Raw genomic sequence first — 16,641 nt, 5'->3', positions numbered from 1 at the left:
AAAGATATCACACCTTATGAAAAGATATCACACCTTATCAAAGTTAACATGCTTTATCAGAGTAGCATAGCGTGCGCTACAAACTTATGCCTGCTAATTGGCAATGACACTTGTCCTGCCCTGAGCCGCTGCGCGTTCGTAGCGCTCGCTATACTACTCTGATAGGGCGTGTTAACTTTGATAAGATGTGATATCTTTGATAAGGTGTGATATCTTTCCATAAGGTGTGATATCTGAGTTATCACGGTTTAGTGAATCAAGCCCCATGTGTGTCTGTATGTGTGAAAACATGCACGTTTCATCACAGAAACGAATGTAATTGATAGAGAAAATGCATGCAGTGGCTGACTGCTGTCAGTTTTTATCTACATGGGGAAACACACTAAAGTGTGCACTAGCCAATTTATTAACATTGGTTCTCAGTTTACCTGGGTAGGGGGGGGGGGGGCCCAATTCAAAATTTCGCAAGGGTTCCCAGCGATTTCTAGTTACGCCCCTGCCGGGGGGTACTTACCTAGAAAGGGGTTCAAGCTCGCTGACGAGGATGGAAGAAGCCTTTTCAGGATACAGAGTCTTCTTTCATGCATCCGTAGTGTCTGAATCACACGCCTGAAACAAGCATGCGGCAAATGCAGTGAAACTTAAGTCTTTATCTGCATGCTTCGTTCAGGTTCTATGGCTTTAAGTAGAAGAGGCAGAGGATCAGCACGACAGTCAAGATATTTGCATTCTTTAAAAGGAAATAAAAATAGCAGCCTCCATATCCCTCTCACTTCAAGTGGCTTTTAAGGTGCAACAATAGTTCAGCCAGGCCACGGAATGGGTCCACCAGGTGGTGAAGCATGTTGCATAGTTACAGGAGGTGTGTAAGAATACAGTGCATGTGCTTACAGTGGATGGTTAAGTGTACAACACAGGTGCTTACAGTGTGTGGATGAGTACACAGAGCATGTGCTTATTTTGGTTTATTTATTTATTTATTGTATTTATAAAGTGCCAACATATTACGCTGTGATTGACATTAGTTAAGGTTACAGACAATATTTAGAGGTGACATACAGCAATAAGACAATACAGGAATATCTACAAACCAGATCACGCAGCACAGTATGAGTATACGGTAATGCTTAGTCAGTCACTTAAAGGGAACATGGAGATTAGGCAAGTTGAGTTCACTCAGATTCATAGGATGGGTGTACAGTAATGGAGGTGCATGAACAGGTAGGAGACATAAGGAGGGGGACCCAGCCCAAAGGCTTACAATCTAGAGGGTGAGGTAGGGACACGAAAAGTAAGAAAAGAGTTCACCTGCGAGTTTAGAGCACTAGTGAGGGGGTGGGGTAGGCGAGAGTGAAAAGGTGAGTTTTGAGGGCCTTCTTAAAGATGTTGAAGGAGGGGGAAACCCCAATGGTGGGGGGAGTTCCATAGTGTTGGAGCAGCTCTTGATAAGTCCTGGACTCCTGCATGGGATTTGGTGTTTTGCGGGGGGGGGGGGGGCGCGAAGTTCATGGAGGAGCAGAGTGAAAGCTGGTTCACACTTGGCAATTCTTCAGCACTTTGCTGATTAGGTGGCGACAGAGGTCGGGATAGGGCGGATCTTGCAGATGTTACCGAGGTAGAAGTTGCAGGACTTTGTGATGTTTTGGATGTGGGGGGTGAAGCAGGGTGCAGAGTCCAGGGTAACACCCAGACAGAGGGCTTGAGAGATAGGGTGAATGGTAGTGTGGTTAACAGTTGGTCGGATCAATGTACAACATGTGGTTACAGTATGTGCAGTAATTTGCAGCATGTGCACTGGCAGTAAGGGTACTGTGCAAGTGTTTGCGGGGTGGGGTGGGGGTTATTTGTGAGTATACAGTGCATGTGCATGCAGTGGGTGGATAATTGTACATCACACGTGCTTGTAAGGGGTGGGTAAGCAACATATGTGCTTACAGTGGATGTATGTAGCATGTCTGCTTACAGCACATGGATAAGTGTGCTGGGTGTGTGCTTACATTGAATAGGTAAATGTATTGTATATGTTACAGCTGTTGATCCCTATGTGATTGGGATTCCATTTGATAGTAATTGAATCCTTCCATATGTGGCAATCTACATTTTAATAGATTTTAGCATAGGTCAAACTGAAAATGTTGTGCAATACAGTGCAAGTCTATGGGATCATTGATCTCCCGCCATTCCCTGACATTTTCTAACATATCCGATTATCAGACTTTCATTTCATAAAGTGGCCAAAATGCATGGCAAGCAAATTGATCAGATTTGTGGGAGCAATGGATGTTTGGAAGAATAGATCTGTGTAATGGAATTGACGGGGAATTCATAAAAAATGAACACATCTATAGGCAGCTTTGGGAAAACAGAGATGTTGTACAGTAACATATTTAGTATATTAGTATGAAATGTCTGTTTTTGCAGGGACAGTTTTGCAAACAGAGACTATGGTGCTATTAGAAAATATCTAAAGTTACATATACACGCTAGATTAAACACAGCTAGGGCGGCTGATAAAGACAGTCTCGGGCGAGAATCTAATGTGAAAATGTGTGTGTATGTGAGCTCCCCAAATGTGGCCTTAAATGAATAATAATAACAACCTTAGATGAATAATAAAAAAAAAATCATACACACCTGGGGCTTCCTCCAGCCCCATTCGGGCCTGATCCGGCCGTCGCCGCTATCCTCTGCATCCTGCATCCTTCATTATGGCTTCCGCTAACTTTGGGAGTTGGAGCTTACTGCACATGCCTGGCCGCATGCCGTTCCACACTAACACCACCAGGAGCATTCTGCATCTGCGCTGTACTACTGGCCCCAGGACAATCTACTAGGGCTAATCCTGTGTCACCGGAATATTCACATTCTAATCTAAAAAATAAGTCTTTGTTTAACCCTCCTGACATGTATAAAGATAGCACTATTGGAAATTTTAAAAAGGTGTTTCTTATGGAGCCGGATAATCTGGAAATGAAAAAACCTAAAGGTATGCAGATGATTAATGAGCAGACTAAAGAACTAGTGGACAGTAAAGATTTGATCCTGAAGCCCACCAACAAAGGGGGAGGACTAATCATTCTAAGTCAAACACAATATAATGATGAGATGTTAAGAATATTGAGTGACAATGAGACATATAAGCCCCTCCCGGATAACCCCTTGGTTGAATACAAATGGTGTTTGAAGGAAATCTTATTGAAGGGGGTGAAGGAAACAATTATCTCAACAGTGGAATTCACACATTTATTGGCTAATACCCCAAGAATATTGGAATTCCACGTGAAAGACCAATACAAAGTGGTGTACACATGAGAAGTGGAACGAAAATCATACATGATTCCAAACATTTTTTACAAATCAATAACTGCAAAGTGGGGTGTGCGTAATTATTCAGCCCCATTTGGTCTGAGTGCAGTCAATTGCCCATAGACATTGCCTGATGAGTGCTAATGACTAAATAGAGTGCACCTGTGTGTAATCTAATGTCAGTACAAATACAGCTGCTCTGTGACGGCCTCAGAGGTTGTCTAAGAGAATATTGGCAGCAACAACACCATGAAGTCCAAAGAACACACCAGACAGGTCAGGGATAAAGTTATTGAGAAATTTAAAGCAGGCTTAGACTGCAAAAAGATTTCCAAAGCCTTGAACATCCCACGGAGCACTGTTCAAGCGATCATTCATAAATGGAAGGAGTATGGCACAACTGTAAACCTACCAAGACAAGGCCGTCCACCTAAACTCACAGTCCGAACAAGGAGAGCGCTGATCAGAAATGCAGTCAAGAGGCCCATGGTGACTCTGGACGAGCTGCAGAGATCTTCAGCTCAGGTGGGGGAATCTGTCGATAGGACAACTATTAGTCGTGCACTGCACAAAGTTGGCCTTTATGGAAGAGTGGCGAGAAGAAAGCCATTGTTAACAGAAAAGCATAAGAAGTCCCATTTGCAGTTTGCCACAAGCCATGTGGGGAACACAGCAAACATGTGGAAGAAGGTACTCTGGTCAGATGAGACCAAAATAGAACTTTTTGGCCAAAATGCAAAGCGCTATGTGTGGCGGAAAACTAACACTGCATGTCACTCTGAACACACCATCCCCACTGTCAAATATGGTGGTGGCAGCATCATGTTTTGGGGGTGCTTCTCTTTAGCAGGGACAAGTAAGCTGGTCAGAGTTGATGGGAAGATGGATGGAGCCAAATACAGGGCAATCTTGGAAGAAAACCTCTTGGAGTCTGCAAAAGACTTGAGACTGGTGTGGAGGTTCACCTTCCAGCAGGACAACGACCCTAAACATAAAGCCAGGGCAACAATGGAATGGTTTAAAACAAAACATATTCATGTGTTAGAATGGCCCAGTCAAAGTCCAGATATAAATCCAATCGAGAATCTGTGGCAAGATCTGAAAACTGCTGTTCACAAACGCTGTCCATCTAGTCTGACTGAGCTGGAGCTGTTTTGCAAAGAAGAATGGGCAAGGGTTTCAGTCTCTAGTTGTGCAAAGCTGGTAGAGACATATCCTAAAAGAATGGCAGCTGTAATTGTAGCAAAAGGTGGTTCTACAAAGTGTTGACTCAGGGGGCTGAATAATTACACTCACCCCAATTTGCAGTTATTGATTTGTAAAAAATGTTTGGAATCATGTATGATTCTCATACCACTTCTCACGTGTACACCACTTTGTATTGGTCTTTCACAGGGAATTCCAATAAAATGTATATATATATATATATATATATATATATATATATATATATATATATATATTTTGCTGCTATATGTACTAGTGCTGCCCATATTTTTTTTTATATACTTTTTTAATTTTTATACTATATATATATATATATATTACTCAAAATTTAAAAAAAGTTCTTTATTTTTATTTGTACGCATGCTTGCAGATAGCTTGTAAGATCACAACTTGCAAGCGGTGCGCTAAAATGCTAACATTATAATGAAACCCTTAAGAATAATTGTATCTCTTTTGGTAAAAAAATTTTTTTTTTGCATAAATTGAATACAAAGGAGGTTAAGGAGAAATTTGGACTCCCGAATTTCCCCTCAATGGCGATATATAAATGGTCACCTATAGAAGTGCCCAAACTGACATTACTAGCAGGGTGCCCAAATTTCCAGTTTTCTATCCTCCCGTCCCTTATAGGTAGTCAGACAGCTATGTATGCGTGACTAGAAATCCCATCGCAGCCCCCCCCCCCCCCTCCTTTCCTCCCTACCAAAGCAGTGTACAGCAGTGGGGTGAAAGAACTTGCCTCTCCAGGTTTACAGCCAGCTGTGGGGGAGGAGCTTCATGGTGGCTTGGAGGCGGGGCTCAGCACTGCAATGTGGGGGCGGAGCTTGTGGCGATTTGGGGACAGGGCTCCGAGCGGCCCCCCTGCACACCCTCAGAGCGGAATATTGTGTCTTCTATAAGCTATGGACTATGGATGAATGTCAACAATCTATAATTTCAGAAATCTAATTCTATTGCATCCATTCTAACTCACCACTGCCATTTCTACTTCCAGCCGCTAGGGGGAGCTCCAGTTGCAGTTTTCTTCACTATTAGGACAGCTGCTTGTTTTCTCTTCTTGTTCCTGCAGCTTCTGCCGCTAGGTGACAGTGTAGTGAAAAATTTTGCTACCCATCATATTTTGCAACTTGCCATAGAGAACAGTGTATGACTGTGTAGGCGTGGCTCCTCTCTGTTAACACGCCTGTAATTTTTTGCAACCACAGATCCCATTGAGCTAGAAGGGGGATTGTTCCCTCCAGGGGTGTTATTAGTTGAGCAAGAGGGGGACTGTTCCCTCGGGGGGAGGGGGTTATTAGTTGAGCAAGAGGGGGGATTGTTTCCTCCAGGGGGGGTTATTAGTTGAGCAAGAGGTGGGGTTTGCTCCCTCCAGGGGAGGTTATTAGTTAAGCAAGAGGGGAGGGTTCTGTGTGAGAATAGGATTTGGTTGGGTTGCATTTTCTGATACAGATAGGTTAAAGTCAATGGTTAGGTTGCACTTTCTGATAACTATACCTATAAATAAGTGCAACCGGTTGCAAAATCTGATAAAGTTGCAAAAAATTTCACCACAACGGGCCTGAGAGCTCCGGTCTATCGGGGGATGCAGAGCGAAGAGACACACGTCTGTCTCCGCCGCTGTCGCTCGAGATGTGTGCCAGGAAGGGTGACGTCATGTTAGCTCTTGTGACGTGCCTGTGCTGGTGGCCGCACGCGTGCCGCTGAGGATGGCACATGCAACCCACGTGACCACAGCCCCTCTCTGCTATTGCTGTGCTAGAAGGTAAATACAGCTCTAATACCAGTCTGTCACCAGCAGTAGCCTCTCTGCACTCATTGCTGAAGACAGAGCTATGTGGAGGATGGAGGTGATGCATTATATGTAAACTGGGAAAGATGAGGGAGCGAGTGCTGAGACATCTATGCAAAAAATGCACAAAGGATAAAATCGGGCCGGTAAAACCGAAATTTTTTTGGGAGGGTAATTAGAGCTAAAGATCCTATTCTCACTCTGAACCATTCCTTAACTGATGGCTAACCTTAACACCCTCTCCCATAGATTACCTTAACCACCTTCCCCTTATGGCTAACCTTAACTACCCCACCCCCCTTTCCCCAATCCACTGTAAGAGGGAAAAGACGAAATTAAAAGCTAATTTTTGCAAATTTACCCCTAAAAACGATATTTGAATGAGTGCCTACGTCAGCAGTAAACTCTTTCTCCAGTAGCAGGCACCCATATTTCCTAACCTGTGTGCTGAGCTGCATATGCTGCTGTGCTGTATGTGTATCATGTAGCAATGTATTGAAATTTCCGTGTGTAAAGTTCATGTATATAGAAAGCTATATATATGTACAAGCTAAATATGGGCTATAAGGCCGTCTATCCACAGGCAGCTGAAGGCGGTAAATTCACCGCCTTACAGCTGTTCCCGTTGACCGGCCAGTCGCTTGCTAACACAGGCATTGTATAAGCGCCCCATGGAGCGGACCTTGCATGAGACGGTATTTTGACGCCTGGTCATTTTGCTGCGCATCATGTGACACCTGTGGTTTACTAAACAGTCTGCCACTGTGCTGCATGTAATTGCAGCCAAAAGGCACTTTGTGGCCGAGAACTGCCCGATAAGCGAGTATTTCAGTCACCCGTTGAAAAGAGGGCGAAGGGTCGGTTCACACGGGCTCCTGACAGTGTCTTGTTTAGCTAATGCTGAACACTTTTCTGCAACAGGGAAGAAAAGTGTTTGCTATCAGTTCCCGTCATTCCATCGACACCTTTTGAGCACCCTAGGGGGACATGGACCGAGATACCAGGATCTGTTGTGTTGTTTATACAAATTATGCGAAAAGCCATAACTGACGTTTATTAATCGCTCCCATACACTGCTTGAACAGGAAACAGCGATGCCCGTGTGAACTGGCCCTAAGACATGAAAGAGCACCTGAAGTGTACTCAACAATAAAAGTGATGTCATTTACATGTTGTAACGATAAAGAATTGGAAATGGAAGATGTATCAAGCTAAGTGCCTGAAAACCTACCGTAACCCCTCCTCTTTCCTGGTTGTTCTCCTAAAGCCTTGCTGGACCAGCCCCAGCTCTGTGGTCACCCCCAGTGCAATAGCCTAATCACGTGATTCATTCTTGAGGAGAGGAGGACTCTTGCAAGATTAGGCCGCAGCTGCCAAACAGGCTATTTCAGTCACTTAGCATGTTTTAGGCCAAGTGAGTAATATACAGTTTCAATTGCTGCTTTTTTTTTTTCTTTATTACACAGTGACGTCACTTTTATTGTTGAGCACATTTTAAGGGAACCTAAAATGAATGTAAAAAAAAGTTTTACTTACCTAAGGCTTCTACCAGCCCCCTGCAGCCGCCCTGTGCCTGCACCGTTTGATGAAATCGACACTGCAGGGGATCACTGCAGGGGATCAGAGAATTGTTCCGTGATGACACGGGCACAGGGCGACTGCAGGGGGCTGGTAGAAGCTCCAGGTAAGTGAAACTTTTTTTTTTTTAAATGTTCACTTTAGGTTCCTTTTCAGGTGCTCTTAAATGTATTTATTTATTTATTGTCTGTGGGTTAGGCAGAGCTTCTATAAAGGGAACTTCGCGCGTCCTCATTCACACACCCACCACTGGGAGCGTCCTGTGCATGCGCAATGGATCAGAACAGTAGCGCTGCACATTATGCTCACTTTGGATCCGGTACAGTGAAGTCTTCAGTCAATAAAAAGTATGCTTTACTTTTTCTGGTAAGCGTGCATTTAGTGGTAACTTTTCCATATTCCATTGGCTTTATTGGGCGTCCAAATCTCTAGGTGCCCTTTTTTTTCATGTACGCAGCAATAGAAACTGGTTTGATGTTACAGATAATGTCACTTTTTTTTACTTCTGTCATAAGTAAAGATCTGCTTTATGATCACATTGCTGATTGCTAGACCTACCATGCCAGACATTCGATTTGTTTTTAGTAAGTGGAAATGTTAGAGACCCTGAAGTAAAAAAAAGGGCCAGGGGGGCAGGGGCGTAACAATGGACCATGCAGGGGATGCAGCGCAGGGGTGCCCAGAAGCCGCAGGAGGTCCCATGGCAAAGTTTCTTTTCCCTGTCCTGAGAGACTGACAACTAAGGGCATGGAGAGAAAAAGCTTTCTGATCTCTGCACAATTGTACCTCACATCTGCTCAGCTACTGATAAGGAATCATACAAAGTTTTGTAGACAAAGATTTGTAGACAGTCCCTATTGAGTGTGAATCAGGATTGTGTGTACAGGGCCCTGCCCAAGCCTTTCCACCCCCTTCCCAAGTGATGTGTACTGTAGTGATGCTGGAGGATCTTGCAGAGCCAGTTCTGCTCCATCAGAAGAGGACTGAGTGAGTGTAATAAGCTGAGGCTGGGAGAACACTGGTCTGTCGGTTTTCTGTATGTGTTTTCTGCACACCATGGGCTTGATTCACTAAACCGTGATAACTCAAATATCTCACCTTATCAAAGATATCACACCTTATGAAAAGATATCACACCTTATCAAAGTTAACATGCTTTATCAGAGTAGCATAGCGTGCGCTACAAACTTATGCCTGCTAATTGGCAATGACACTTGTCCTGCCCTGAGCCCCTGCGCGTTCGTAGCTCTCGCTATACTACTCTGATAAGGCGTGTTAACTTTGATAAGATGTGATATCTTTGATAAGGTGTGATATCTTTCCATAAGGTGTGATATCTGAGTTATCACGGTTTAGTGAATCAAGCCCCATGTGTGTCTGTATGTGTGAAAACATGCACGTTTCATCACAGAAACGAATGTAATTGATAGAGAAAATGCATGCAGTGGCTGACTGCTGTCAGTTTTTATCTGCATGGGGAAACACACTAAAGTGTGCACTAGCCAATTTATTAACATTAGTTCTCAGTTTACCTGGGTAGGGGGGCCCAATTCAAAATTTCGCAAGGGTTCCCAGCGATTTCTAGTTACGCCCCTGCCGGGGGGGTACTTACCTAGAAAGGGGTTCAAGCTCGCTGACGAGGATGGAAGAAGCCTTTTCAGGATACAGAGTCTTCTTTCATGCATCCGTAGTGTCTGAATCACACGCCTGAAACAAGCATGCGGCAAATGCAGTGAAACTTAAGTCTTTATCTGCATGCTTCGTTCAGGTTCTGTGGCTTTAAGTAGAAGAGGCAGAGGATCAGCACGACAGTCAAGATATTTGCATTCTTTAAAAGGAAATAAAAATAGCGGCCTCCATATCCCTCTCACTTCAAGTGGCTTTTAAGGTGCAACAATAGTTCAGCCAGGCCACAGAATGGGTCCACCAGGTGGTGAAGCATGTTGCATAGTTACAGGAGGTGTGTAAGAATACAGTGCATGTGCTTACAGTGGATGGTTAAGTGTACAACACAGGTGCTTACAGTGTGTGGATGAGTATACAGAGCATGTGCTTATTTTGGTTTATTTATTGTATTTATAAAGTGCCAACATATTACGCTGTGATTGACATTAGTTAAGGTTACAGACAATATTTAGAGGTGACATACAGCAATAAGACAATACAGGAATATCTACAAACCAGATCACGCAGCACAGTATGAGTATACGGTAATGCTTAGTCAGTCACTTGAGGGGAGCATGGAGATTCGGCAAGTTGAGTTCACTCAGATTCATAGGATGGGTGTACAGTAATGGAGGTGCATGAACAGGTAGGAGACATAAGGAGGGGGACCCAGCCCAAAGGCTTACAATCTAGAGGGTGAGGTAGGGACACGAAAAGTAAGAAAATAGTTCACCTGCGAGTTTAGAGCACTAGTGAGGGGGTGGGGTAGGCGAGAGTGAAAAGGTGAGTTTTGAGGGCCTTCTTAAAGATGTTGAAGGAGGGGGAAACCCCAATGGTGGGGGGAGTTCCATAGTGTTGGAGCAGCTCTTGATAAGTCCTGGACTCCTGCATGGGATTTGGTGTTTTGCGGGGGGGGGGGGGGGGACGCGAAGTTCATTGGAGGAGCAGAGTGAAAGCTGTAGGAGAACAGAGGTGCTACACCTGCTATTGCTGAAATTCTGTCTTGTCCCCATGTTTATTGCCTGATGAAGCGGGCTGGACCTGCGAAACGCGTTGCACTGTTTTGGGGTACTAGTTAATAAATGTGATTGCTACTATTCAGACAGTCTTTCGTGTCTGCTTTATGGAGGTAAGTCCACCACTTCCTCCCAGCAAACTTTAAAGTTTTTATCTGCTTTTATCCTGCTGGCGCCTCTGTTCTCCTACTGCTATACCGTGTCTCCCCCTGGTGGAGGGGTGATCTACCCCCTTTCGCATCTACAGAGAGCGACTTCTTATCCCTGAGTGAGGACAGGTCTAATCTCCTCACCTGCCTATACAGTGGTTGCCTTTGTGGTAACCCACGTTTGTGAGTATAATTTTCTCATGATAACCTTTACTTCATTTATGCTTAACCACTTGCCGACCGCACACTCATAACGTGCGTCGGCAAAGTGGCAGCTGCAGGACCAGCGACGCAGTACTGCGTCGCCAGCTGCAGCCTAATTAATCAGGAAGCAGCCGCTCGTACGAGCGGCTGCTTCCTGTCAAATCACGGCGGGGGGCTCCGTGAATAGCCTGCGGGCCGCCGATGGCGGCTCGCAGGCTAGATGTAAACACAAGCGGAAATAATCCGCTTTGTTTACATTTGTACGGCGCTGCTGCGCAGCAGCGCCGTAAGGCAGATCGGCGATCCCCGGCCAATCAGCGGCCGGGGATCGCCGCCATGTGACAGGGGACGTCCTGTCACTGGCTGCACAGGACGGATAGCGTCCTGTGCAGCCCGGATCTCCAGGGGAGGCAGCAGGTAGGAGAGGGAGGGGGGAATTTCGCCGCGGAGGGGGGCTTTGAGGTGCCCCCCCCGCCACCCACAGCAGGCAGGAGAGATCAGACCCCCCCAGCACATCATCCCCATAGGGGGAAAAAAGGGGGGCAATCTGATCTCCCTGCCTGCACCCTGATCTGTGCTGGGGGCTGCAGAGCCCACCCAGCACAGATCAATCAAACCAGCGCTGGTCCTTAAGGGGGGGTAAAGGGTGGGTCCTCAAGTGGTTAAAATACTACACTATATTGGGCTCTCGGTTTCTCTACACTTTAGAGTGAAAGCTGGTTCACACTTGGCAATTCTTCAGCACTTTGCTGATTAGGTGGCGACAGAGGTCGGGATAAGGCGGATCTTGCAGATGTTACGGAGGCAGAAGTTGCAGGACTTTGTGATGTTTTGGATTGTGGGGGGTGAAGGAGGGTGCAGAGTCCAGTGTAACACCCAGACAGAGGGCTTGAGAGATAGGGTGAATGGTAGTGTGGTTAACAGTTGGTCGGATCAATGTACAACATGTGGTTACAGTATGTGCAGTAATTTGCAGCATGTGCACTGGCAGTAAGGGTACTGTGCAAGTGTTTGCGGGGTGGGGTGGGGGTTATTTGTGAGTATACAGTGCATGTGCATGCAGTGGGTGGATAATTGTACATCACACCTGCTTGTAAGGGGTGGGTAAGCAACATATGTGCTTACAGTGGATGGATAAGTATGTAGCATGTCTGCTTACAGCACATGGATAAGTGTGCTGGGTGTGTGCTTACATTGAATAGGTAAATGTATTGTGGTGGCTGGATAGTGTAATGGTTAAGGGCTCAGCCTCTGACACAGGAGACCTGGGTTCGAATCTCGGCTCTGCTTGTTCAGTAAGCAAGCACCTATTTCAGTAGGAGACCTTTGGCAAGTCTCCCTAACACTGCTACTGCCTATAGAGCGCGTCCTAGTGGCTGCTGCTCTGGCGCTTTGAGTCCGCCAGGAGAAAAGCGCGATATAAATGTTCTGTGTTTGTTTGTATTGTATATGTTACAGCTGTTGATCCCTATGTGATTGGGATTCCATTTGATAGTAATTGAATCCTTCCATATGTGGCAATCTACATTTTAATAGATTTTAGCATAGGTCAAACTGAAAATGTTGTGCAATACAGTGCAAGTCTATGGGATCATTGATCTCCCGCCATTCCCTGACATTTTCTAACATATCCGATTATCAGACTTTCATTTCATAAAGTGGCCAAAATGCATGGCAAGCAAATTGATCAGATTTGTGGGAGCAATGGATGTTTGGAAGAATAGATCTGTGTAATGGAATTGACGGGGAATTCATAAAAAATGAACACATCTATAGGCAGCTTTGGGAAAACAGAGATGTTGTACAGTAACATATTTAGTATATTAGTATGAAATGTCTGTTTTTGCAGGGACAGTTTTGCAAACAGAGACTATGGTGCTATTAGAAAATATCTAAAGTTACATATACACGCTAGATTAAACACAGCTAGGGCGGCTGATAAAGACAGTCTCGGGCGAGAATCTAATGTGAAAATGTGTGTGTATGTGAGCTCCCCAAATGTGGCCTTAAATGAATAATAATAACAACCTTAGATGAATAATAAAAAAAAAAAAATCATACATACCTGGGGCTTCCTCCAGCCCCATTCGGGCCTGATCCGGCCGTCGCCGCTATCCTCTGCATCCTGCATCCTTCATTATGGCTTCCGCTAACTTTGGGAGTTGGAGCTTACTGCACATGCCTGGCCGCATGCCGTTCCACACTAACACCACCAGGAGCATTCTGCATCTGCGCTGTACTACTGGCCCCAGGACAATCTACTAGGGCTAATCCTGTGACACCGGAATATTCACATTCTAATCTAAAAAATAAGTCTTTGTTTAACCCTCCTGACATGTATAAAGATAGCACTATTGGAAATTTTAAAAAGGTGTTTCTTATGGAGCTGGATAATCTGGAAATGAAAAAACCTAAAGGTATGCAGATGATTAATGAGCAGACTAAAGAACTAGTGGACAGTAAAGATTTGATCCTGAAGCCCACCAACAAAGGGGGAGGACTAATCATTCTAAGTCAAACACAATATAATGATGAGATGTTAAGAATATTGAGTGACAATGAGACATATAAGCCCCTCCCGGATAACCCCTTGGTTGAATACAAATGGTGTTTGAAGGAAATCTTATTGAAGGGGGTGAAGGAAACAATTATCTCAACAGTGGAATTCACACATTTATTGGCTAATACCCCAAGAATATTGGAATTCCACGTGAAAGACCAATACAAAGTGGTGTACACATGAGAAGTGGAGCGAAAATCATACATGATTCCAAACATTTTTTACAAATCAATAACTGCAAAGTGGGGTGTGCGTAATTATTCAGCCCCATTTGGTCTGAGTGCAGTCAATTGCCCATAGACATTGCCTGATGAGTGCTAATGACTAAATAGAGTGCACCTGTGTGTAATCTAATGTCAGTACAAATACAGCTGCTCTGTGACGGCCTCAGAGGTTGTCTAAGAGAATATTGGGAGCAACAACACCATGAAGTCCAAAGAACACACCAGACAGGTCAGGGATAAAGTTATTGAGAAATTTAAAGCAGGCTTAGACTGCAAAAAGATTTCCAAAGCCTTGAACATCCCACGGAGCACTGTTCAAGCGATCATTCATAAATGGAAAGAGTATGGCACAACTGTAAACCTACCAAGACAAGGCCATCCACCTAAACTCACAGTCCGAACAAGGAGAGCGCTGATCAGAAATGCAGTCAAGAGGCCCATGGTGACTCTGGACGAGCTGCAGAGATCTTCAGCTCAGGTGGGGGAATCTGTCGATAGGACAACTATTAGTCGTGCACTGCACAAAGTTGGCCTTTATGGAAGAGTGGCGAGAAGAAAGCCATTGTTAACAGAAAAGCATAAGAAGTCCCATTTGCAGTTTGCCACAAGCCATGTGGGGAACACAGCAAACATGTGGAAGAAGGTACTCTGGTCAGATGAGACCAAAATAGAACTTTTTGGCCAAAATGCAAAGCGCTATGTGTGGCGGAAAACTAACACTGCATGTCACTCTGAACACACCATCCCCACTGTCAAATATGGTGGTGGCAGCATCATGTTTTGGGGGTGCTTCTCTTCAGCAGGGACAGGTAAGCTGGTCAGAGTTGATGGGAAGATGGATGTAGCCAAATACAGGGCAATCTTGGAAGAAAACCTCTTGGAGTCTGCAAAAGACTTGAGACTGGTGTGGAGGTTCACCTTCCAGCAGGACAACGACCCTAAACATAAAGCCAGGGCAACAATGGAATGGTTTAAAACAAAACATATTCATGTGTTAGAATGGCCCAGTCAAAGTCCAGATATAAATCCAATCGAGAATCTGTGGCAAGATCTGAAAACTGCTGTTCACAAACGCTGTCCATCTAGTCTGACTGAGCTGGAGCTGTTTTGCAAAGAAGAATGGGCAAGGGTTTCAGTCTCTAGTTGTGCAAAGCTGGTAGAGACATATCCTAAAAGACTGGCAGCTGTAATTGTAGCAAAAGGTGGTTCTACAAAGTGTTGACTCAGGGGGCTGAATAATTACACTCACCCCAATTTGCAGTTATTGATTTGTAAAAAATGTTTGGAATCATGTATGATTTTCATTCCACTTCTCACGTGTACACCACTTTGTATTGGTCTTTCACAGGGAATTCCAATAAAATGTATATATATATTGCTGCTATATGTACTAGTGCTGCCCATATTTTTTTTTATATACTTTTTTAATTTTTATACTATATATATATATATATTACTCAAAATTTAAAAAAAGTTCTTTTTTTTTATTTGTACGCATGCTTGCAGATAGCTTGTAAGATCACAACTTGCAAGCGGTGCGCTAAAATGCTAACATTATAATGAAACCCTTAAGAATAATTGTATCTCTTTTGGTAAAAAATTTTTTTTTTTGCATAAATTGAATACAAAGGAGGTTAAGGAGAAATTTGGACTCCCGAATTTCCCCTCAATGGCGATATATAAATGGTCACCTATAGAAGTGCCCAAACTGACATTACTAGCAGGGTGCCCAAATTTCCAGTTTTCTATCCTCCCGTCCCTTATAGGTAGTCAGACAGCTATGTATGCGTGACTAGAAATCCCATCGCAGCCCCCCCCCCCCCCCTCCTTTCCTCCCTACCAAAGCAGTGTACAGCAGTGGGGTGAAAGAACTTGCCTCTCCAGGTTTACAGCCAGCTGTGGGGGAGGAGCTTCATGGTGGCTTGGAGGCGGGGCTCAGCACTGCAATGTGGGGGCGGAGCTTGTGGCAATTTGGGGACAGGGCCCCGAGCGGCCCCCCTGCACACCCTCAGAGCGGAATATTGTGTCTTCTATAAGCTATGGACTATGGATGAATGTCAACAATCTATAATTTCAGAAATCTAATTCTATTGCATCCATTCTAACTCACCACTGCCATTTCTTCTTCCAGCCGCTAGGGGGAGCTCCAGTTGCAGTTTTCTTCACTATTAGGACAGCTGCTTGTTTTCTCTTCTTGTTCCTGCAGCTTCTGCCGCTAGGTGACAGTGTAGTGAAAAATTTTGCTACCCATCATATTTTGCAACTTGCCATAGAGAACAGTGTATGACTGTGTAGGCGTGGCTCCTCTCTGTTAACACGCCTGTAATTTTTTGCAACCACAGATCCCATTGAGCTAGAAGGGGGATTGTTCCCTCCAGGGGTGTTATTAGTTGAGCAAGAGGGGGACTGTTCCCTCGGCGGGAGGGGGTTATTAGTTGAGCAAGAGGGGGGATTGTTTCCTCCAGGGGGGGTTATTAGTTGAGCAAGAGGTGGGGTTTGTTCCCTCCAGGGGAGGTTATTAGTTAAGCAAGAGGGGAGGGTTCTGTGTGAGAATAGGATTTGGTTGGGTTGCATTTTCTGATACAGATAGGTTAAAGTCAATGGTTAGGTTGCACTTTCTGATAACTATACCTATAAATAAGTGCAACCGGTTGCAAAATCTGATAAAGTTGCAAAAAATTTCACCACAACGGGCCTGAGAGCTCCGGTCTATCGGGGGATGCAGAGCGAAGAGACACACGTCTGTCTCCGCCGCTGTCGCTCGAGATGTGTGCCAGGAAGGGTGACGTCATGTTAGCTCTTGTGACGTGCCTGTGCTGGTGGCCGCACGCGTGCCGCTGAGGATGGCACATGCAACCCACGTGACCACAGCCCCTCTGCTATTGCTGTGCTAGAAGGTAAATACAGCTCTAATAAATGCATT

This window comes from Hyperolius riggenbachi, chromosome 4 (assembly GCF_040937935.1).
Source record: "Hyperolius riggenbachi isolate aHypRig1 chromosome 4, aHypRig1.pri, whole genome shotgun sequence".
Taxonomy (NCBI): Eukaryota; Metazoa; Chordata; class Amphibia; order Anura; family Hyperoliidae; genus Hyperolius; species Hyperolius riggenbachi.
This window is presented reverse-complemented; position numbering follows the sequence as displayed.